We start from the raw sequence: 22,629 nt of genomic DNA, 5'->3' as shown, positions 1-22,629 counted from the left end.
CACTGTTTGGCTATAACAGAGAGTAATGACAGTACCAACATTAATACAGCTATGGGCATTTGTGCACGAGTTTTTGAGTGCACAGGCGTTTTTAGTGCTCTTGGGTATTTACCTAGGAGCGGAATTGCTGGGTCATATGGTTAACTTTTTGTTTCCCAGGCTGGAGTGCAGTGGCGTGATCTCAGTTCACTGTAACCTCTAGCTCCTGGGTTCAGGCAGTTCTCCTGCCTCAGCCTCCCGAGTAGCTGGGATTACAGGCATCCACCACCATGTCCAGCTAATTTTTGTATTCTTAGTAGAGATGGAGTTGGAGACGGGGTTTCATCAGGTTGGCCAGGCTGGTGATCTGCTTGCCTCAGCCTTCCAAATTGCTAGGATTACAGGCATGAGCCACGGTGCCCAGCTACACCCTTTTTTTCTTTTTCTTTTTCTTTTTCTTTCTTTCTTTTTTTTTTTTTTTTTTTTTTTTTTTTGGAAACAGAGTTTCACTCTTGTTGCCCAAGCTAGAGTGCAGTGGTGTGATCTCAGTTCGCTGCAACCTCTACCTCCCAGTTCAAGCGATTCTCTTGCCTCAGTCTCCCGAGTACCTGGGGTTACAGGCGCGCACCACCCAGCTAATTTTTTGTATTTTTAGAAGTGGGGTTTCACCATGTTGGCCAGGCTGGTCTTGAACTCCTAACTTCAGGTGATCCACCCACCTCGGTCTCCCAAAGTGCTGGGATTACAGGTGTGAGCCACCGTGCCTGGCCATATACCCACTTTTAATAACATGCAGGTTAAAGGTGGGCGCGGTGGCTCACGCCTGTAATCCCAGCACTTTGGGAGGCCTAGGCAGACGGATTCACAAAGTCAGTAGATCAAGACCATCCTGGCCAACACGGTGAAATCCTGTCTCTACTAAAAAATACAAAAAATTAGGAGGGCGTGGTGGCACGCGCCTGTAATCCCAGCTACTCAGGAGGCTGAGGCAGGGGAATCACTTGAACCCAGGAGGCAGAGGTTGCAGCGAGCCGAGTTCGTGCCACTGAACTCCAGCCTGATGACAGAGCAAGACTCCATCTCAAATAATTAATTAATTAATAATATGCCGATTAAGTAGTGGTTTATGCAGAATTTCTAGGGAAGGGGTGGTAACTTTTGGGTCCTCAGGGCATTGCCAGGAAATGGGCAGTAAGTCCTGGAGTGTTGCCATGGCGATGGTAAACTGACATGGCACACTGGTGGGCATGTCTGATGGAAAGCTGCCTAGTCCTCACCTGGGTCCGGTGTCTGAGCCCCACCCCTGGAGTTGAGTCCCACCTCCTACCTCAGTAAAGCATCAGTCAAAGCAGAAAGCGAGGGCCTCTGCTGATCTGGTGGGAGAGTCCGTCTCACCTTTCCCCAGAGCTCCCTCCTTCCTGTGTGGGGATGAGGTAGGGAAGCTGTTATACACCTCCAGGGTACAACATCCACATGACAGTTCCTGGGGGCGGCGTTCACAGTGGGCAGGGCCCAGCCTACAAGGCAATAAGCTGTAGGTCTGTGGAGGGGAGATACTGGGAGAGACAAAAGGATCCCACATTCATCCTCATCTATATCAACTCAATCTATTATCTCTCTCTCCCACAGCAGCCCTGACCGTGCTGCCTGTGTTTCTGTTGACTGCGTAAATATTTTGTCTTACCAACAGAATGATGACATTTGAAGACAGGAAATAGAACTTATTTTTCTGGCTATCTCCCAGATAAATTGTTATAAACCAAAACTGTGGACACATGGAATGTTAGGCAGAATAATGGCTCCTAAAAATATGCACTTCCTGATCCCCAGAACCTGCGAATATGTGACCTTATGTGGCAAAAGGGATGTTGCAGATGAGTTTGGAGATTCAGCTAAAGATATTGAGGCCGCATGTCATGGCTCAAGCCTGTAATCCCAGCACTTTGACAGACTGAGGCAGGAGGATTGCTTGAGGCCAGGAATTTGAGACCACCCTGGGCAATATAGCAAGAGCCCGTATCTACAAACAATTTAAAAATTAGCCAGGCATGGTGGTATGTGCCTGTAGTTCCAGCTGCTTGGGAGACAGGCAGAAGGATGGCTTGAGCACAGAAGTTGGAGGTTGCAGGGAGCTATGACTGCACCACTGCATTCCAGCCTGGATGACAGAATGAGACCCTATCTCAAAAAGAGAGAGAGAGAGATTTTGAGATGAGAAGATCATGGGTTATTCAGATGTGTCCAGTGAAATAAGCCCATTCAAATGGCTTCTTAAGAGTGGGGAAGGGCTGGGCATGGTGGTTCACACCTGCAATCCCAGCACTTTGGGAGGCAGAGGCAGGTGGATCACCTGAGGTCAGGAGTTCGAGACTAGCCTGGCCAACATAGTGAAACCCTGTCTCTACTAAAAATACAAAAATTAGCCGGGCGTGGTGGCAGGTGCCTGTAATTCCAGCTACTCAGGAGGCTGAAGCAGGAGAATCACTTGAACCTGGGAGGCGGAGCTGCAGTGAACTGAGATCGAGTCATTGCACTCCAGCCTGGGGGACAAGAGTGATACTTTGTCTCAAAAAAAAAAAGAAAAGAAAAGAGTGGAGAAGTAGTCTCAGAGTCATAGAAGTAAATGTGACAATGGGAACCAAAGTCAAAGTGATGTGGGGCCATGAGCCAAGGAATATACAAAAATTAGCCAGGTGTGGTGGCAGGCGCCGGTAGTCCCAGCTACTCAGGAGGCTGAGGCAGGAGAATGGCATGAACCTGAGGGGCGGAATTTGCAGTGAGCCGAGATGGCACCACTGCACTCCAGCCTGGGCGACAGAGTAAGACTCCATCTCAAAAAAAAAAAAAAAAATTAGCTAGGCATGAGGACATTCACCCACAGTCCTAGCTACTCAGCCTGGGCTTGGTGCCTCACACCTGTAATCCCAGCACTTAGGGAGGCCAAGGCAGGTGGATCACTTGAGACCAGGAGTTCAAGATCAGCCTGGGCAACAGGATGAAACCTCGTCTCTACTAAAAGTACAAAAATTAGCCGGACATGGTGATGTGCACCTGTAATCTCAGCTATTCGGGAGGCTGAGGCAGGAGAATCGCTTGAACCCAGGAGGTGGAAAAAAAAAAAGAAGCAGCAGCTGGGCAAGGGGGCTCATGCCTATAATCCCAGCACTTTGGGAGGCCGAGGTGGGTGGATCACTTGAGGTCAGGAGTTTGAGACCAGACTGACCAACATGATGAAACCCAACCTCTACTAAAGTACAAAAAATTAGCTGGGTGTGGTGGTGCACGCCTGTATTCCCAGCTACTCGGGAGGCTGAGGCATGAGAATCTCTTGAATACAGGAGGCGGAGGTTGCAGTGAGCTCAGTTCTACAAAAAATTTTAAAAATTAGCTAGGCATGGCCGGGTGCGGTGGCTCACGCCACAGCAGTGGCATGAACCCCGAAGTACTCGATGTAGGGGGACCCACACCTGCACTGCTTGAGCAGCTTATAATTTCTCAGCCCTGCACTTTATAACGACAGCAGCGTCCAAGTCCGTCTCTTATCATCAAGAAGGGAAGTGCGAAGTGGGAGCAGTCAGTCCTCAAAGCCTTCCTTCCTGTCTCCGGGGTGTGTACGTTGCCAGTTTCAGGACAAATTGAGGAAATAGAGACACTGAAGCCAGTTTGTTCAGAAGCGAATCATAGGCGGTTGAAAGCCCAGCTCAGTTCTGAAATTATGTTCTTGATATTTACATGAAATTATGCTGAGAGTAGATGAGAAGTTTTATTTTAATTTGGCAAAACGAAAAGTTGACTTTGTTCTTCACCCAAAATTTTGGAAAATGTCCTGATCTGTGACATTCTAATTTCTGTTGAGACGCTGGTGCACTTGTGACTCAGAGAAGCCCATGGGCTAGGGGAGGAAGGGAATGGACCATGCAAACCTGTTCACAGCGTTACACAGAGAGAAAGACATGCCGAGCCTCTCCTCATTGTTTTCATTATGCAGCATGTCAACATCTCAAAAAGTAAAGACAGTAGCATCTACTATCACTGAGCTTCAAAAATTATCAACCAAGGAGAGCCAAGCTTAACTTACCTTTACTCCTGTCTACTTCCCCTTGGATTTTTTTTTTTTTTTTTTTTTTTTTTTTTTTTTTTGAGACAGAGTCTTGTTCTGTCGTCCAGGCTGGAGTGCAGTGGCAAGATCTTGGCTCACTGCAAACTTCGCCTCCCAGGTTCAAGCAATTCTCCTGCCTCAGCTTCCCAAGTAGCTGGGACTACAGGCGCCTGCCACCACATCCGGCTAATTTTTATATTTTTAGTAGAGAAGAGGTTTCGCCACGTTGGCCAGGCTGCTCTCAAACTCCTGACCTCAGGTGATCCACCCACCTTGGGCTCCCAAAGTGCTGGGATTACAGGCGTGAGCCACCGCGCCCAGCAAGTTTCCATTTTAAACACCCACAGTCTCTGTATTTCCTATGAATTGGTAGTTGGATCTATAGGCTTGTTTGTATTTATGTTCAATCTTTTTGTCAAAAAATATTTCAAAAATAGTGTTGAGCATGCTTTCCTCACAGACACACAATGACCGATTGTCTCTTTGTGGTGTTGGCAGCCATTGGTGCTTGATGACAAGATTCACAGTTCATTAGGAGTGCTTCTTTGTTTCTATTTGGTGAGGTGACCAGGTGACCAACCCTTCCCAGTTCACCTGGAACTTCCCCAGTTTTAGCACCTTCGGTCCCATGTCCCAGAAAACCACTCAGTCCCAGGAGAGCTGGTCACCCTGCAGGAAAGCCATGTTTTAGGCAGTGACTCTTCCCACCCCTACTCTGCCTCCCTTCGCCATAGTGGGCAGAGAAGTAGGAGACAGGATGTGGATAACGGGCTGGAGAATGCAGGGGGAGGGGTCTGTATCAAGTGGCCAGTCTTGGGTGTAAACGACACCTTAGTGGTTGTCCACCTAGTGTCCACTTCCACCTTCTTGCAATCCTCTGATTTTTGATTAGGTAATGGTCCCTACCCACAGCCCACATGCTTCACGGGCACTCGTGATAGCCCCAGCTCCCATGACCAGCTGCTCCCGTCTAGAACCCAGACGAAGCCAGTCAGTGCAAGCCAGTCCCCGTGCCACACCTTGGGCCAATAAATCACAAGAGGTAATTTGTCAGAGGCATTTTGGAAAACGTTTCCTTATTCTTCTTTTTAAAACTTTTATTTCCTTTTTTTCATCCAGAATTTCTGATGAAGATCACTCTTTAAAATATGTATATGTGTATGTATATATGTATACACACACACACACACACACACACACACACCATTCAACCATTGGCTAGGCATGGTGGCTCACACCTTCCAGCACTTTGGAAGACTGAGGCAGGAGGATATCCTGAGCTCAAGAGTTCGAGACCTACCCAAGCATCATAGTGAGACCCCATCAGAACAAAAAGATTTGTTTAATTAAAATATATACATAATTGAATTTTATTTTATATGTTATGTATATGTCTATATATACACCATATATATAATTCATATAGTTGAATTTTAGGCTGGTCGAGGTGGCTCACACCTGTAATCCCAGCACTTTGGGAGACTGAGGCAGGTGGATCACACCTCAGGTCAGGAGTTCGAGACCAGCCTGGCCAACACGATGAAACCCCATCTCTACTAAAAATACAAAAATTAGCTGGGTGTGGTGGCAAGCACCAGTAATCCCAACTACTCAGCAGGTAAGTTTATGTTACTTTGTGTAAACATATGCTTTCATTCCTCTCAGTCAGAAATACCTAGGAATAAAATTGCCGGATGAATTTATGTTTACATTTTTATTAAACTTTCTAACTACTTTCCAAAGTGGCAGGCCTCATTTTACTTTCCTACCAGCAACGTGGGAGTGTCTCTGTTTCTCCATATCCTCACCACTTATTATTCTGTTTTTGAGTATTAGTCATCCTAGTGGATATGAAGTGGTATCTCATTATGCATTTTTTTTTTTTAAAGACAGGGTCTCACTCTGTTGCCCAGGTTGGAGTGAAGTAGCGTGATCTCAGCTCACTGCAACCTCTGCCTCCCGGGTTCAAGCAATTCTCCCTGCCTCAGACTCCCGAGTAGCTGGGATTGCAGGAGCCCACCACAACGCCCAGCTAATTTTTTTTTTTTTTTGAGGCAGTCTTGCTCTGTTGCCCAGGCTGGAGTGCAGTGGCACGATCTTGGCTCACTGCAACCTCTGCTTCCCGGGCTCAAGCATTTCTCCTGCTTCAACCTCCTGAGTAGCTGGGATTACAGGTGTGTGCCACCACACCTGACTAATGTTTTTGTATTTTTAGTAGAGGTGGGGTTTCACCATGTTGGTCAGACTGGTCTTGAGCTCCTGACTTCGTGATCCGCCGGCCTCAGCCTCCCAAAGTTCTGGGATTAGTTGTGAGCCACCGCGCCTGGCCCTATTTAGCATCTTTTCATGAAACATTTCCTCACTCTCAAGAGCAAGGGATGAAGAAACAGCTTCTTCTAAAGTGATATGGGGTTTGGGATCTTCCCACCATCCTAGGATGGAGCTGACTCAGAGGAGGGCAGAGCTCAGAAAACTGAACAGAAACACGGTCAGACTCCTGATGAAACAGCACATGAACTTCATCCAACGTCTGGACTCTTCTTCAGTTACAGGTGCCAATAAATCCTCTGTATTGCCTAAACCAACTTGAGCTGGATTTTTTGTTACTTGCATTTCACTGAGCATCATGGAGTGACGCAATCTTCCTTATTAATTGTGGGGCAAAGACTGAGCATCTGAGAATCAACTTTGCATGCTTGCTGTGGTGAAGACAAATAACTCAGTTTGAATAGGACAAAGAACTTGATACAAGGAGGCAACTACGGCAGAGAAATCAAGGAATAAGAAAAGAGGATGATGGCTGGGTGCAGTGGCTCATGCCTGTAATCCCAGCACTTTGGGAGGCCAAGGTGGGAGAATCATTTGAGTCCAGGAGTTGGAAGTTGCTGTGAACTATGATCATGCTCCTGCACTCTAGCCTGGGCCACAGAACAATACCCCTTCTCTACAAACATAAAAGAGACCGGTGTGGTGGCTCATACCTGTCATCCCAGCACTTTGGGAGACCAAGGCGGGTGGATCACCTGAAGTCAGGTGTTCAAGAACAGCCTGACCAACATGGTGAAACCCCTGTCTCTACTAAAAATACAAAATTAGCTGGGCGTGGTGTCTCATGCCATAATCCCAGCTACTTGGGAGGCTGAGACAGGAGAATCGCTTGAACTCGGGAGGCAGAGGTTGCAGTGAGCTGAGATCCATTGCACTCTGGCCTGGGCAACAAGAGCAAGACTCCCTCTCAAAAAAAATGAAAAACAAAACCAAAACGAAAAACAGAGAGCGAGAGAGAGGATGGTACAGAAAAGGGAATGAGCTAAAATTGGGATTTTCAAGACAAGAACACTAACCTGAACAACAATGCAGAGTATTATTTAAGCTACAGCTAAGAAATTTGTAATATGAATAGTTCCTTTGTAGAAAGAACAGGAAATTGATATCAGAATGAATCCCATTGTATAGAATCTGTAATGTGTTGTGTGCCTTTTTATTAACATTGTAGAGTTCTCCTTCCTTTGGATGGCTTCGGTCACTCTCCATTTACCCTTTCCTCATTTTAAAAAAGTCCAAATGTAATCCCTGCACTTTGGGAGGCCGAGGCGGGCGGATCACGAGGTCAGTAGATCGAGACCATCCTGGCTAACACGGTGAAACCCCGTCTCTACTAAAATACAAAAAATTAGCCGGGCGCGGTGGCGGGCGCCTGTAGTCCCAGCTACTCCGGAGGCTGAGGCAGGAGAATGGCGCAAACCCGGGAGGCGGAGCTTGCAGTGAGCCGAGATGGTGCCACTGCACTCCAGCCTGGGCGACAGAGTGAAGACTCCGCCTCAAAAAAAAAAAAAAAAAAAAAAAGTCCAAATGGCCCAAATATTGGTGGAGAGATACAATAAGGTATATTCCTTTAACAGCAAAATAAGCATTCCTTTGAAGGAGGGAGTTTTCTTTGTTGGTAAAGATGACCAAGATAAATGCTTAGGCTAGAAAATGAGCCTCCTCTTCTGTCTTAGGGTCTATGGGACAAAAAGCTTCAAAGGAGGGAGAACCGGAAGAATAGAAACAAAGCTTCAAAGGAGGGGGAACCAGAAGAATAGAAAGAGAAATCGGGCCCCCAGGGGGAACCCTAAAAGGAGATGAGGGCAAGGTGAGAGGAGAAAAAGAGATAAGAAGCCGGTACCTCTGGGCTTAGTGGCTCCCACCTGTAATCCCAACACTTCAGGAGGCTGAGGTAGGGGGATTGTTTGAGTTGCTTGAGGCCAGGAGGTCGAGACCAACCTGGCTAACAGAGCAGGACTTTGTCTCTATAAAAAATTTATTAGCCAGGCATGGGCCTGGCACGGTGACTCATGCCTGTAATCCCAGCACTTTGGGAGGCAGAGGTGGGCAGATCATGAGGTCAGGAGATTGAGACCATCCTGGCTAACACGGTGAAACCCCGTCTCTACTAAAAATACAAAAATTAGCCGGGCATGGTGGTACGTGCCTGTAGTCCCAGATAGTCAGGAGGCTGAGGCAGGAGAATCGCTCAAACTCAGGAGGCGGAGGTTGCAGTGAGCCAAGATCGAGCCACTGTACTCCAGACTGGGTGACAGAGCGAGACTCCATCTCAAAAAAAAAAAAAAAATTAGCCAGGCATGGTGGCATGTGCCTCTAGTCCCAGCTACTCTGGTGAGCAAGATGGATCGCGTGAGCTGAGGGGTTTGAAGCTGCAGGGAACTGTGATTGCACTCCAGCACTCTAGCCTGAGCGACAGAGCAAGACCCTGTCTCCAAAAACAACAACAACAACAACAAAAAGGAGCCAGTAAGATGATGGAAAGTTGTGTACTCTGTGATGTGACTTGACTCCACAATTTCCCCTAACATCTTCTCTTGGTTGGTTGTTGCAGAAGCTATAGAAGAAGCTGAATTCATACTGGGTTTGCCATGGTATGAGAAAGAGACAGACCATTACAAACCACAGCCCGAGAGGCAGGGGAGGCCAGGAAAATATAAACCTCCTGGGAAGAAGCAGAGATCAAGGAGAGGACGTTGGATTTCCACAGGCCATGAGGTGTAGGATGGAAGGTGTTTCTTAGACAATTTTATATTTCATATAGATCTATTGCAACCATTACAATCAATGACTGGGGAAATAGATAAATTCCTAGAAATTGGGACAAAAAAGGAACAGTGCTACAATAAACTGATACGTGTTAAAGAAATTGAAGAATAACCAAGACCTCCCTCTCCCAAAAAAGGCTAGGCCCAGATGGTTTTACAAGTGTATTCTTTTTTTTCTTTTTTTTCTTTTTGAGCTGGAGTTTTGCTCTGATCGCCCAGGCTGGAGTGCAGTGGCTCGATCTTGGCTCGCAACCTCCGCCTCCTGGGTTCAAGTGATTCTCCTGCCTCGGCCTCCCGAGTAGCTGGGATTACAGGCACCCGCCACCACACCCAGCTAATTTCTGTATTTTTGGTAGAGATGGGGTTTCACTATGTTGGCCAGGCTGGTCTCAAGCTCCTGACCTCAGGTGATCTGCCTACCTCGGCCTCCCAAAGTGTTGGGATTACAGGCGTGAGCCACCACACCTGGCCTCAAGTGGATTCTAAAGCTATGTAGATCCAAGCACAGTGGCTCACGCCTGTAATCCCAGCTACTCAGGAAGCTGAAGTGAGAGGATGGCTTAAGCCCAGGAGTTTCAAGGCTGAGGTGAATTTCAGGGCGGCAGTGAGCTATTATGGCACCACTGCACTCCAGCCTGAGCAACAGAGGAAGACCCTAAATCTCAAAAAAAAAAAAAAAAAAAGTAAAGCAGTCCAGATGTTTGATGGTTAATGTTAGGAGTCAACTTGAATGGATCGAAGGATGCCTATGTAGCTGGTAAATAATTGCTTCTGGTTGGCCGGGCGCGGTGGCTCAAGCCTGTAATCCCAGCACTTTCGGAGGTCAAGGGGGGCGGATCACGAGGTCAGGAGATCAAGATCATCCTGGCTAACACGGTGAAAACCTATCTCTACCAAAAATACAAAAAATTAGCCAGGTGTGGTGGCAGGCACCTGTAGTCCCAGCTACTTGGGAAGCTGAGGCGGGAGAATGGCGTGAACCTGGGAGGCGGAGCATGCAGTGAGCCAATATCGTGCCACTGAACTCCAGCCTGGGTGACAGAGCGAGACTCCGTCTAAAAAATAATAATAATAATTGCTTCTGGGTGTGTCTATGAGGGTGTTGCCAAAGGAGACTGACATTTGACTCAGTGGACTAGGAGAGGAAGACCCACCCTCAATATGGGTGGGCACCGTCTGATATGCTGTGATCATGGCTAGAACAAAGCAGGCAGAGGAAGCTGGGTTAAACTGGCTTGCTGAGTCTTCTGGTCCTGCTCCCATGCTGCATGCTTCCTCCCATTCCTTCTGCCCTTGGACGTCAGACTCCAGGTTCTTTCGCCTTTGGACTCCCAGACATATACCAGTGGTTTGCCAGGGACTCTTGGGCCTTTAGCCACAGACCAAAGGCTGCACTGTTGGCTTTCCTGCTTTTGATGCTTTTGGCCTCTGATTGAGCCCCTAGTGGCTTCTTTCTTCCCCAGCTTGCAGATGGCCTATCATGGGACTTCGCCTTGTGATCATGTGAGCCTATTGTCCCTAATAAACTCCCTTCATATACACAAGTATCCTATACGTTCTGTCCCTCTGGAGAACCCTGACTAACACAAGATGACATGAGTGTAATCTTGACTCCAAAACCAGATAAGATAAATACAATTATAGATGCATTTCATTTCCAAATGTAGAGGCTAAAATTGTAAATAAAATGTTGGCTAACTGAATCCAAATGGATAAGAAAATAGTGTATCATTATGTTAGTTGCCTAAGGCTGATCTATTAAAGTTCCACAAACTGAGTGGCTTAAAACAATGGAAATTTATTTATCATCTCAGGGTTGCAAAGGTTAGACGTCTGAAATCAAGATGCCAGCACGGCCATGATCCCTCTGAAATCTACTGGGGAGAATCCTTCCTTGCCTCTTCCTAGCTACTCGTGGTTTACTGGAAATCCTTGGCATTCTTCATTTTGCAGCTGCCACATTTCAATCTCTGACTCCCTTGTTCAATGCTGTTTTTCCCTTGTGAATATCTGTCTTCACATGGTGTTTTCCCCTTCTCATAAGGACACCAGCCACATTGGATTATGGCCCACCCGAATTACCTCATCTTCACTACATCTTCAAAGACTATTTCCAAATAGGGTTACATTCATGGGCACCTAGGTGTAGGCCTTCAACACATCTTTTTGGGGGACACAATTAAAACCATAACAATCGTGATCAAGTAGGGCTTATCTCAGAAATGCAAGGATGGCTCAACATAATAAAATTTATCACCAGGCACAACAGCTCCTGCCTGTAATCCCAAGACTTTGGGAGGCCAAGGCAGGTGGATTGCTTGAGCTCAGAAGTTTGAGATCAGCCTGGGCCACATGGTGAAACACCATCTCTACTAAAATACAAAAATTGGGCCAGGCGCAGTGGCTCATGCCTATAATCCTAGCACTTTGGGAGGCCAAGGTGGGCGGATCATGAAGTCAGTAGTTCAAGACCAGCCTGATCAACATGGTAAAACCCTGTCTCCACTAAAAATGCAAAAATTAGCCATGTGTGGTGGTGTGCATCTGTAATCTCAGCTACTCAGGAGGCTGAGGCAGGAGAATCACTTGAACCTGGGAGGCGGAGGTTGCAGTGAGTAGAGATTGCACCACTGCACTCCAGCTTGGACGAGAGAGTGAGACTCTGTCTCCAAACAAACAAACAAAAAAATACAAAACTTAGCTGGGTATGGTGATGTGTGCCTGTGGTCCCAAGTCTTAGCTACTCAGGAGGCCAAGGTGGGAGAATCGGTCGAACCCAGGAGGCAGAGGTAGCAGTGAGCTGAGATTGTACCACTGCACTCCAGCCAGGTGACACAGCAAGACTCTATCTAAAAAAAACAAAATCTATCATTGTAATTCACCACCCTCATAGAGGTATATCATATGGCATAGCTAAAAGAGGTATACCATATGACAATCACAATTCATGCAAAGACAGCATTTGATATCATTAAATCGAGAACATTATCTCACATCGGCAAAATAACAAAGTAGTGCCCCTTCTAGAACTATCTCATGGGGCATTTTCATTCAACGAACACTTACTGAGTGGCTAGCATGTACTAGGCACTGTGATAAATGCTATTGCTATGTGGTACCCTTTAACCTTCATCATAGCCTTATGAATAGGTTCTGTTATGATCCCCATTTTAGAGACGCACACCATAAAGTGTGCTTCTCTACTGGGAGCCACATGGCCCTGAAGCTGGTATCCTCCTTTCTGCAAACAAGAGCCATAGCTCTGCCATGGGCACAATGAGTGTGCTGATCCATGTTGAAGGCTCCTGGAGGGCAGCGTTCCCTTTCAATGTGCAAAGATACACAGGTCAGCAGAAACCAGGCCTGGAAGTCTGCAAGGAAGAAGATTGACAGGCTTTGGCCGTCATCGATGTCCTCTCTCTCATGAGAATTCTCATTCCAGGCAGAACCTCAACTTTCTTATTTAGAGCTCTCATTTCCGCAACAGGAGGGGGAGCTCTGGTGATGTATTCATCTGACAAAAGACTCAGCCGGAGCCGGAAAAGCTGCCTGAGACCTGGCAAACTGTTGGGGAGAATTGAAACTGGTGACCCCTGGCCGGGCACGGTGGCTCATGCCTGTAATCCTGGCACTTTGGGAGGCCGAGGCGGGTACATCACTTGAGGTCAGGAGTTCAAGACCAGCCTGGCCAACATGGTGAAACCCCGTCTCCACTAAAAATGCAAAAATTAGCCGGATGTGGTGGCAGGCGCCTGAAATCTCAGCTACTTGGGAGGCTGAAGTAGGATAATTGCTTGAACCTGGGAGGCAGAGGTTGCAGTGAGCCCAAATCATACCACTGCACTCCAGCATGGGCAACAGAGCCAGACTCTGTCTCAAAAAAAGAAAGAAAGAAAGGAAAGAAAGAAAGAAACTGCTGACCCCAACTGCTCTAGAAGCCAGGAAGCCACCTACACACTGTAGACGGAAGCCCAATAACCTCTGGGTCGCACTCTTAGAAACATCTATTCCTGCCAGACATGGTGTTTCACACCTGTAATCCCAGCACTTTGGGAGGCTGAGGCCAGAGAATTGCTTGAGCCCGGGAGTTCGAGACCAGCCTGGGTAACATGGTGAAACCCCATCTCTACTAAAAATACAAAAATTAGCTGGGTGTGGTGGTGCACACCTGTAGTCCCAGCTACTCGGGAGGCTGAGGCAGGAGAATCGCTTGAACCCCAGAGCGGAGGTTGCAGTGAGCAGAAATCATACCATTGCATTTCAGCCTGGGTGAAAGAACGAGAATCTGTCTCAAAAAAATTAAATAAGTAAAATGAAATAACAACAGTGCAAAGATTTGTCCAGGAACTGTCAGAAACTACCAGGCAAATTATCATTCTCCAAATTTATGTTTCATCAGAAACTGAATTATGGAAACACTAAGTTGGTTGTACACAAACAAAAAAATTAAAAAAAAAAATTTCAAATGAATACTGTTCGTCTGGTTTGCTAATTGGAAATCAGCCAGTCTCTCTGCCAGGCAATTATAAACAGACTTTAATCGCCTGGCTGGAAATGAAAGGCCATCCCCACTCTCAGTCTGATATTGCTGCTGCTATTAGCTTAGTAACATTAGCAATGTTTAGTCACAGTCACGAAGGTTAGCACTCACTAGCCTGACTTATCTGACAAAAGTAATTCAAACCCCAAAGAAACAGGATGTAATTTATAGGGGGTAAAGGCATAAAATGTGTTTCTTCTTCTTTTTTTTTTTTTTTTTGAGGCAGAGTCCCGCTCTGTCGCCCAGGCTGGAGTGCAGTGGCTGGATCTCGGCTCACTGCAAGCTCCGCCTTCCAGGTTTACGCCATCCTCCTGCCTCAGCCTCCCGAGTAGCTGGGACTACAGGCGCCCGCCACCTCGCCCGGCTAGTTTTTTGTATTTTTTAGTAGAGACGGGGTTTCACTGTGTTAGCCAGGATGGTCTCTATCTCCTGACCTTGTGATCCGCCCGTCTCGGCCTCCCAAAGTGCTGGGATTACAGGCTTGAGCCACCGCGCCCGGCCATAAAATGTGTTTCTAAGCACTAAAATAATACTATCCCTCTTAGAACTCAAGCAGCAATATAAGCAGTATCCCCACTCCAAGGGACATTCAGCAATGTGAATGGAAAGGCTCTGAAAAATAGATATTCTGGGCTCAGTGGCTCATGCCTGTAATATTAGCGCTTGGGGAGGCTAAGACAGGAGGATCCCTTGAGCCCAGGAGTTGGAGGCCAGACTAGCCTGGGCAACATAGAGAGACCCTATCTCTACAAAAAAACCCACAAAAATTAGCCAGACATGCTGGTGCACACTTACAGTCCCAGCTACTCAAGAAGCTGACGTTGGAGGATCACCTGAACCCAGGAGGTCAAGGCTGCAGTGAGCCATGATTGCTCCAGTGTACTCCAGCCTGGGTGAGAAAGCAAGACCCTGTCTGAAAAAAAAAAAACTTTGGGAGGCCGAGGCAGGTGGATCACGAGGTCGGGATATGGAGACCATCCTGGCTAACACAGTGAGACCCCGTCTCTACTAAAAATACAAAAAATTAGCCGGGTGTTGTGGCATGTGCCTGTAGTGCCTGTAGTCCCAGCTATTCAGGAGGCTGAGGCAGGAGAATCGCTTGAACCCAGGAGGCAGAGGTTGCAGTGAGCCAAGATTGTGCCACTGCACTCCAGCCTGGGCGACAGAGTGAGATCCATCTCAAACAAACAAACAAAAAAAACAAAAACAACAACAACAAAATACATACATACACACACACACACACACACACAGACACACACATACTTTGATTCAGAAGTCAGAAGTTCACATCCAGAAATTTCTTTTACAGAATTAAGGAGGTCTTCAAAGATTTGGTTACAAGAATGTTCATCATCATGTTATCAAGTCGAACTTCAAAACAATGCAGTACCATGTAGTCATGTGTAAAAATGGCACAAAACCAGATGGGCCCAGTAGCTCATGCCTGTAATCCCAGCACTTTGGGAGGCCGAGGCGGATGGATCACGAGGTTAGGAGATTGAGACCATCTTGGCTAACACGGTGAAACCTTGTCTCTACTAAAAATACAAAAAATTAGCAGGGTGTGATGGCACGTGCCTATAGTCCCAGCTACTTGGGAGGCTGAGGCAGGAGAATGGCATGAACCCGGGAGGTGGAGCTTGCAATGAGCCAATATCGCTCCACTGCACTCCAGCCTGAGCCATAGAGTGAGACTCTGTCTCAAAAAAAAAAAAAAAAGACACAAAACCAGATCCTCTGACATATCAAGAAATCTGGGAGGAAGAAGGTGCAATTTGTTTATTGATTGACTAATTGGAGACAAAGTCTTGCTCTGTTGCCCAGGCTGGAGTGCAGTGGCACAATCTCAGCTCACTGCAATCTCTGCCTCCCCAGGTTCAAACAATTCTCATGCCTTAGACTCCCAAGTAGTGGGATTACAGACACTTGCCATCATGCCCAGCTAATTTTTGTATTTTTAGTAGAGATAGGGTTTTGCCATCTTGGCCAGGAAGTTCTTGAACTGCTGACCTCAAGAGATCTGCCTGACTCAGCCTCCCAGTGTGCTGAGATTACAGGCATGAATCACCATACCAGGCCGAGGGTGGAATCCAGAATCAGAACTTCAATAGATATTCCCAAGGATATATTAAACGCCCAAAAGCCCATGAAAAGATGCACAAAATCACTAATCATTAGGGAAATGCAAACAAAACCACAATGAGATACCACTTTACACCCATTAGGGTGGCTATTACTTAAAAAATAAACAGGGACTAGGCACGGTGGCTCATGCTTGTAATCCCATCACATTGGGAGGCCGAGGTGGGTGGATCACCTGAGGTCAGGAGTTCAAGACCAGCCTGGCCAACATGGTGAAACCCCATCTCTACTAAAAATACAAAAATTAGCCGGGTGTGGTGATATGCGCCTGCAGTCCCAGCTCCTCAGGAGGCTGACGCAGGAGAATCGCTTGAACCCAGGAGGTGGAGGCTGCAGTGAGCTGAGATCGCACTATTGCGCTCCAGCCTGGGCAACAGAGTGAGACTCCATCTCGAAAAACAAAACAAAACAAACAGGACTGGGTGTGATGGCACACACCTGTAATCCCAGCTACTTGGGAGGCTGAGGCATGAGAACGGCTTGAACCCAGGAGGCGGAGGTTGCAGTGAGCTAAGATTGAGCCACTGCGCTCCAGCCCAGGTGACAGAGCAAGACCGTCACATGCACACACAAAAATTATTTTATTGTGCGTATATATACATAATATATATACATAAGTACTATATTTTGTTTATCTATTCATCTATCAATGGACATTTCGGTTGTTTCTACATTTTGGCTATTGCGAACAAACATTTGGCTATTGGTATTAACATTAGTATAGAAATGGCCGGGCGCGGTGGCTCACGCCTGTAATCCCAGCACTTTGGGAGGCCGAGGCGGGCGGATCACAAGGTCAGGAGATCGAGACCACGGTGAAACCCCGTCTCTACTAAAAATACAAAAAATTAGCCGGGCGCGGTTGTGGGCGCCTGTAGTCCCAGCTACTCGGGAGGCTGAGGCAGGAGAATGGCGTGAACCCGGGAGGCGGAGCTTGCAGTGAGCCGAGATCGCGCCACTGCACTCCAGCCTGGGCGACAGAGCGAGACTCCGTCTCAAAAAAAAAAAAAAAAAAACAAAAACACATTAGTATAGAAATATCTGTTCCAGGGGCCGGGCGCGGTGGCTCAAGCCTGTAATCCCAGCACTTTGGGAGGCCGAGACGGGCGGATCATGAGGTCAGGATTTCGAGACTAGCCTGGCTAACACGGTAAAACCCCGTCTCTACTAAAAAAATACAGAAAACTAGCCAGGCGAGGTGGCGGCGCCTGTAGTCCCAGCTACTCGGGAGGCTGAGGCAGGAGAATGGCGTGAATGCGGGAGGCGGAGCTTGCACTCCAGCCCGGGAGAGCGAGACTCCGTCTCAAAAAAAAAAAAGAAAAGAAAAGAAAAAGAAATATCTGTTCCAGTCCCTGTTTTCAATTCTTTTGTGCACATACCGGGAAGTGAAATTGCTGACTCATATACTAATTCTCAGTTTAATTTTGTTGAAGAATTGCGATACCATTGTCCACAGTGGCTGCATTGTTTTATATTCCCACCCTAGTGCACAAAGATTCCAATAATTTCTCCAAATCATCACCAACACTTGCCATTTTCTGTTTTCCTTTTTTTTTTTTTTTTTTTTTTTTGAGACGGAGTCTCGCTCTGCTGCCCAGGCTGGAGTGCAGTGGCCGGATCTCAGCTCACTGCAAGCTCCGCCTCCCGGGTTCACGCCATTCTCCTGCCTCAGGCTCCCAAGTAGCTGGGACTACAGGTGCCCGCCACCTCGCCCGGTTATTTTTTTGTATTTTTTTTAGTAGAGACGGGGTTTCACTGTGTTAGCCAGGATGGTCTTGATCTCCTGACCTCGTGATCCGCCCGTCTCGGCCTCCCAGAGTGCTGGGATTACAGGCTTGAGCTACCGCGCCCGGCCGATTGTTTTCATTTTTTTAAAATAGAGACGGTGTCTCACTTTGTTTCTCAGGCTGATCTCAAACTCCTAGCCTCAGGCAATCCTCCAGCCTCAGCCTCCCAAAGTGCTGGGATTACAGGTGTGAGCCATCACGCCCAGCCCTGTTTGGTTTGTTTTGGTAGGCTCAGAAAAAAATATAGCAAAACCCTAGCATGGCATGGGATCAAATAAAGATGGTCGAGTGAATCAAATACATCAAAATTTCAGCCTCATCCCAGAGCTGAATAATAATAGCATTAATTGAGGTTATTGCCACAGAGAATGATGTGATTCATCGAAGTATTCATAAGGTGATTATACTGTAATTGTGAGCTGCACTTAAGATTTACACATATTAGGCCAAGTGCGGTGGCTCACGCCTGTAATCCCAGCACTTTGGGAGGCCGAGGCGGGCGGATCACAAGGTCAGGAGATCGAGACCATCCTAGCTAACACAGTGAAACCCCGTCTCTACTAAAAATACAAAAAATGAGCCAGGCGAGGTGGTGGGCGCCTGTAGTCCCAGCTACTTGGGAGGCTGAGGCAGGAGAACGGCGTGAACCCGAGAGGCAGGGCTTGCAGTGAGCCGAGATCGCGCCACTGCACTCCAGCCTGGGTGACAGAGCGAGACTCCATCTCAAAAAAAAAAAAAAAAAAAAAGAACCCATGCACTGAGTGGAAGGAGGAGAGGGCACAGATGTCCTTCCAGTCAGCCTGTCTTAGTACAGGGCCTTCACATTACCTATGCTCAGCATGATTTCAGTGTTTTTTGTTTGTTTGTTTGTTTTTTAAGATAGAGTCTCACTGTGTCACCCAGGCTGGAGTGCATTGGTGTGATTTCAGCTCAGTGAAGCATCCACCTCCCAGGTTCAAGCAATTCTCTTGCTTCAACCGCCTGAGTAGCTGGGACTACAGGGACGTATCACCATACCTGGCTAATTTTTTTTGTATTTTTAGTAGAGATGGTCTACTGCCCTTGGTGGGCAGGCTGGTCTCAAACTCCTGGCCTCAACTGATCCACCCACCCCAGCCTCCCAAAGTGCTGAGGTTACAGGTATGAGTTACTGTACCCTGCTTATTTATTTATTTTTGAAACAGAGTCTCACTATGTTGCCCGGACTGGAGTGCAGTGGTGCCATCAGAACTCACTGCAGCCTCAAACTCCTGGCTTCAAGGGATGTTCCTGTCTCAGCCTTCCAAGTAGCTGGGACTACAAGCACACACCACCTCATTGGCTATTGTATCTTTTTATTTATTATTTATTTATTTATTGAGACGGAGTTTCACTCTTGTTGCCCAGGCTGGAGTGCAATGACGTGATCTTGGCTCCCCACAACCTCTGCCTCCAGGATTCAAGCGATTCTCCTGCCTCAGCTTCCCAAGTAGCTAGGATTACAGGCATGCACCACCATGACTGGCTAATTTATTTTTTTTATTATTTTTAGTGGAGACACGGTTTCTCCATGTTGGTCAGGCTGGTCTTGAACTCCCGACCTCAGGTGATCCACCTGCCTCAGCCTTCCAAAGTGCTGGGACTACAGGCATGAGCCACCACACCCGGCTGGCTATTATATCTTTAACACATCTCCAAGGTTTTCTAATCTCCATTTTGAAGAGAGAGGGCCTCAGCAGGTAATAGTATCTGGCCTAAATGTATTTTGTTTGTTTTGTATATGTTTTGTTTTGTTTTTGTTCCTTTTTTTTTTTTTTTTAACACGGAGTCTCACTCTGTTACTCAGGCTGCAGCTCCATGGCGTGATCTTGGCTCACTGCAACCTCCATCTCCCAGGTTCAAGCGATTCTCCTGCCTCAGCCTTCCAAGTAGCTGGGATTAGAGGCGTGCGCCACCATGCCCAGCTAATTTTTGTATTTTTAGTAGAGACGGGATTTTGCCATGTTGGCCAGGCTGGTCTCAAACTCCTGACCTCAGGTGATCCACCCACATCGGCCTCCCAAAGTGCTGGGATTACAGGCATAAGCCACCGTGCCTGGCCTTATTATATCTTTAACACCTCTCCAGGGCTTTCTCATCTCCATTTTGAACAAAGAGAGGGTCTCAGCAGGTAATAGTATCTGGCCAATGTTACAATATTTTGTTTCTTTTGTATATGTTTTCGAAATAACTTTCTTTTCACTGTAACAGACACTTGTTTCCCATTTATTGTAGAAATAAAGTTTCCTTTTAAAGTGCATTTATTCAATTACAAAAGGGTATCAGTTTGAAGAAAAAGCATTAAGTAAATAACAGCACAGATGATAAGTGCTGATGGCAAAAATGTGAAGACAGGCCAGGCGGGGTGGCTCATGCCTGTAATCCCAGCACTTTGGGAGGCCGAGGCAGGTGGATCACCTGAGGTCAGGAGCTTGAGACCAGCCTGACCAATATAGGGAAACTCCGTCTCTACTAAAAATACAAAAATTAGCTGGACGTGGCGGCAGGTGCCTGTAATCCCAGCTACTCGGGAGGTTGAGGGATGAGAATTGCTTGAACCCAGGCAGCGGAGATTGCAGTGAGCTGAGATCACACCATTGCACTCCAGCCTGGGCGACACAGTGAGACCCCGCCTTAAAAAAAAAAAAAAAAGAATACTGAATGAAGCTTTGAATTTCAGCTCTGCCATGCGACTTCTCTGTGATCCTGAGCCAGTTCTTTTGCTGTCTTGGACCTAGTTACCTCCTGAGGGGATAATCCCAAGCCCACAGAGTCGTTCCAGGGGATGCAAAGAGGTGTGTAAACAAAACCCCCGGCACAGCATCTGACGCGGAAAAACAGCCCACTGAATGGATGCTATTGATGTGACTCCTGCTCCACTTACCTGCGGACTAAATTCTGGGGCCTTAACTGCCCAGCGGGTTCACCTTGCCCCCTGCCTAGACAGAGCCAATTTATCAGGAGACAGGGAAATTGCAATGGAGAAAGTGTAACTCATGCAGAGCCGGCTGTGCGGAAGACAGGGGAATCGATTGAACCCGGGAGGTGGAGGTTGCAGATCTCGCCACTGCACTCTAGTCTGGGCAACAGAGGGGGAGACTCCGTCACAAGAAAAATAAATAAATAAATAAATATAAAATAAGTAAATGCAATGCTACATGTATAGCTAAAACCATGCCCTTATTCCATTTCTTTTTTTCCCTCATCTACAGAAATCGCTTTCTTCAAGTTGGCCAGCAGCCTCTCTGTGCCTTTTGTAATACTTTTCCTGCTTGTATATGTTCCCATAACAACATATTGTTTTTTAAGTGTGTCTTTAAAAGTTTTTCACAGGCTGGGCACGGTGGCTCACACCTGTAATCCCAGCACTTTGGGAGGCCGAGGTGGGCGGATCATGCGGTCAGGAGTTCGAGACCAGCCTGATAAATGTGGTGAAACCCCATCTCTACTAAAAATACAAAAATTAGCTGGGTTTGGTGGCAGACGCCTATAATCCCCAGCTACTCAGGAGGCTGAGGCAGGAGAATCACTTGAACCCAGGAGGCAGAGGTTGCAGTGAGCCGAGATCATGCCACTGTACTCCAGCCTGGGTGACAGAGTGAGACTCTGTCTCAAAAAAAAGAAAAGTTCATCCTGGCTAACACGGTGAAACCCCGTCTCTACTAAGAAATACAAAAAATAGCCGGGCGAGGTGGCAGCGCCTGTAGTCCCAGCTACTCGGGAGGCTGAGGCCGGAGAATGGCGTGAACCCGGGAGGCGGAGCTTGCAGTGAGCTGAGATCCGGCCACTGCACTCCAGCCTGGGCTACAGAGCGAGACTCCGTCTCAAAAAAAAAAAAAAAAAAAAGAAAAAGAAAAGTTTTTCACAAATGGCATCATATTGTACATATTCTACAACTTTCCCGTCTGCCTCAAACATTAAGTATTTAAGCTGTGTCCCCGCTGACACATTTGATTTGGTTTTCTCTTTCTTTCTTTCTTTCTTTCTTTCTTGCTTGCTTGCTTGCTTGCTTGCTTGCTTGCTTTCTCTTTCTCTCTTTCTTTTTCTTTTCATTTTTTTTTTTTTTTTTTTTGAGACAGAGTTTCAGTCTGTCGCCCAGGCTGGAGCGCAGTGGCATGGTCATGGCTCACTGCAGCCTCCACATCCCCAGCTCAAGCAAGCCTCCCACTTCAGCCTCCTGAGTAGGTGGGACTACAGGTGCTGCGTCACCACACCCAGCTGATTTTTGTATTTTTTGTAGAGATGGGGTTTTGCCATGTTGCCCAGGCTGGTATCGAACTCCTGGGCTCAAGCAATCCAAGCGCCTCAGCCTCTCGGAGTGCTGGGATTACAGGCATGAGCCACCACACCCAGCAGGATTTGGTTCATTCGTGATCATTGCTGAATAGTATTCCATCATGTTTAGTTATTTCTTCTCCTACTGATAGACATTTATAGGTGTTTCTAATTTGGGCTACTTCAAGCAGTGCTGTAATGAATAGCTTTAAACCCATCTCTTGGTGCTCACCAGGGAGTTTCTCTAGCTCAGTATTTCCCGATCCTTTTCATGTCCGGCTCACACAAGAAATAGTAATAGAGTATTTGTAAGCAGGAGGCTGCTCACGGCAGAGGCCACACGCCCAAAGGCTGGAGCTACTTAGGTCCTGTGGGCACTGAGGGGATCAGTTTCTCAGCACCTGTCATTCACTTGGCCACTCACAGGTTGGGAAGTTCAAATCAAGGGAATGTACTTGACAATGAAATTGTATTGCTGGCTTGTGGGATAGGCACATCTCCACATCAGTATTGCAGGTTGCAAAATGCTTTCCCAAGATGTCATAGCAATTTGCACACCTACCAGTGGTATATACATGTCCCTATTTCCTCACTTCCTTACCAACACTTGATGTTAACCTGACTTTTTTTTTTTTTTAAACAGGGTCTCATTCTGTTGCCTAGGCTAGAGTGCCATGGCATAATTATGGCTCA

The 22,629-nt window shown here is 47.0% G+C and overlaps 1 long non-coding RNA gene across 25 annotated transcripts in view; it reads left to right on the top strand.

Moving 5' to 3' along the window:
• The window catches only part of LOC141409316 (uncharacterized), a 77,386-nt gene that overhangs the window by 46,666 nt on the left and 8,091 nt on the right, over window positions 1–22,629 (top strand). For 15 of the 25 annotated variants that reach the window (XR_012429290.1, XR_012429305.1, XR_012429300.1 and 12 more), the window contains one exon: window positions 6,515–6,659. The exons of 4 other annotated variants lie outside the window; for them this stretch is intronic. This is a non-coding gene — a long non-coding RNA (uncharacterized lncRNA). Of the gene's footprint in view, window positions 1–4,970; window positions 5,135–5,967; window positions 6,161–6,514; window positions 7,534–8,957; window positions 9,860–22,629 lie in introns of those variants that run through there. 6 more of the 25 variants (XR_012429297.1, XR_012429273.1, XR_012429293.1 and 3 more) reach the window with 4 other exon arrangements.

This window comes from Macaca fascicularis, chromosome 20 (genome assembly GCF_037993035.2).
Source record: "Macaca fascicularis isolate 582-1 chromosome 20, T2T-MFA8v1.1".
Lineage (NCBI taxonomy): Eukaryota > Metazoa > Chordata > Mammalia > Primates > Cercopithecidae > Macaca > Macaca fascicularis.
Note: the sequence above shows the minus strand (reverse complement) of the source record. Positions and strands in the feature narration are given on the sequence as shown.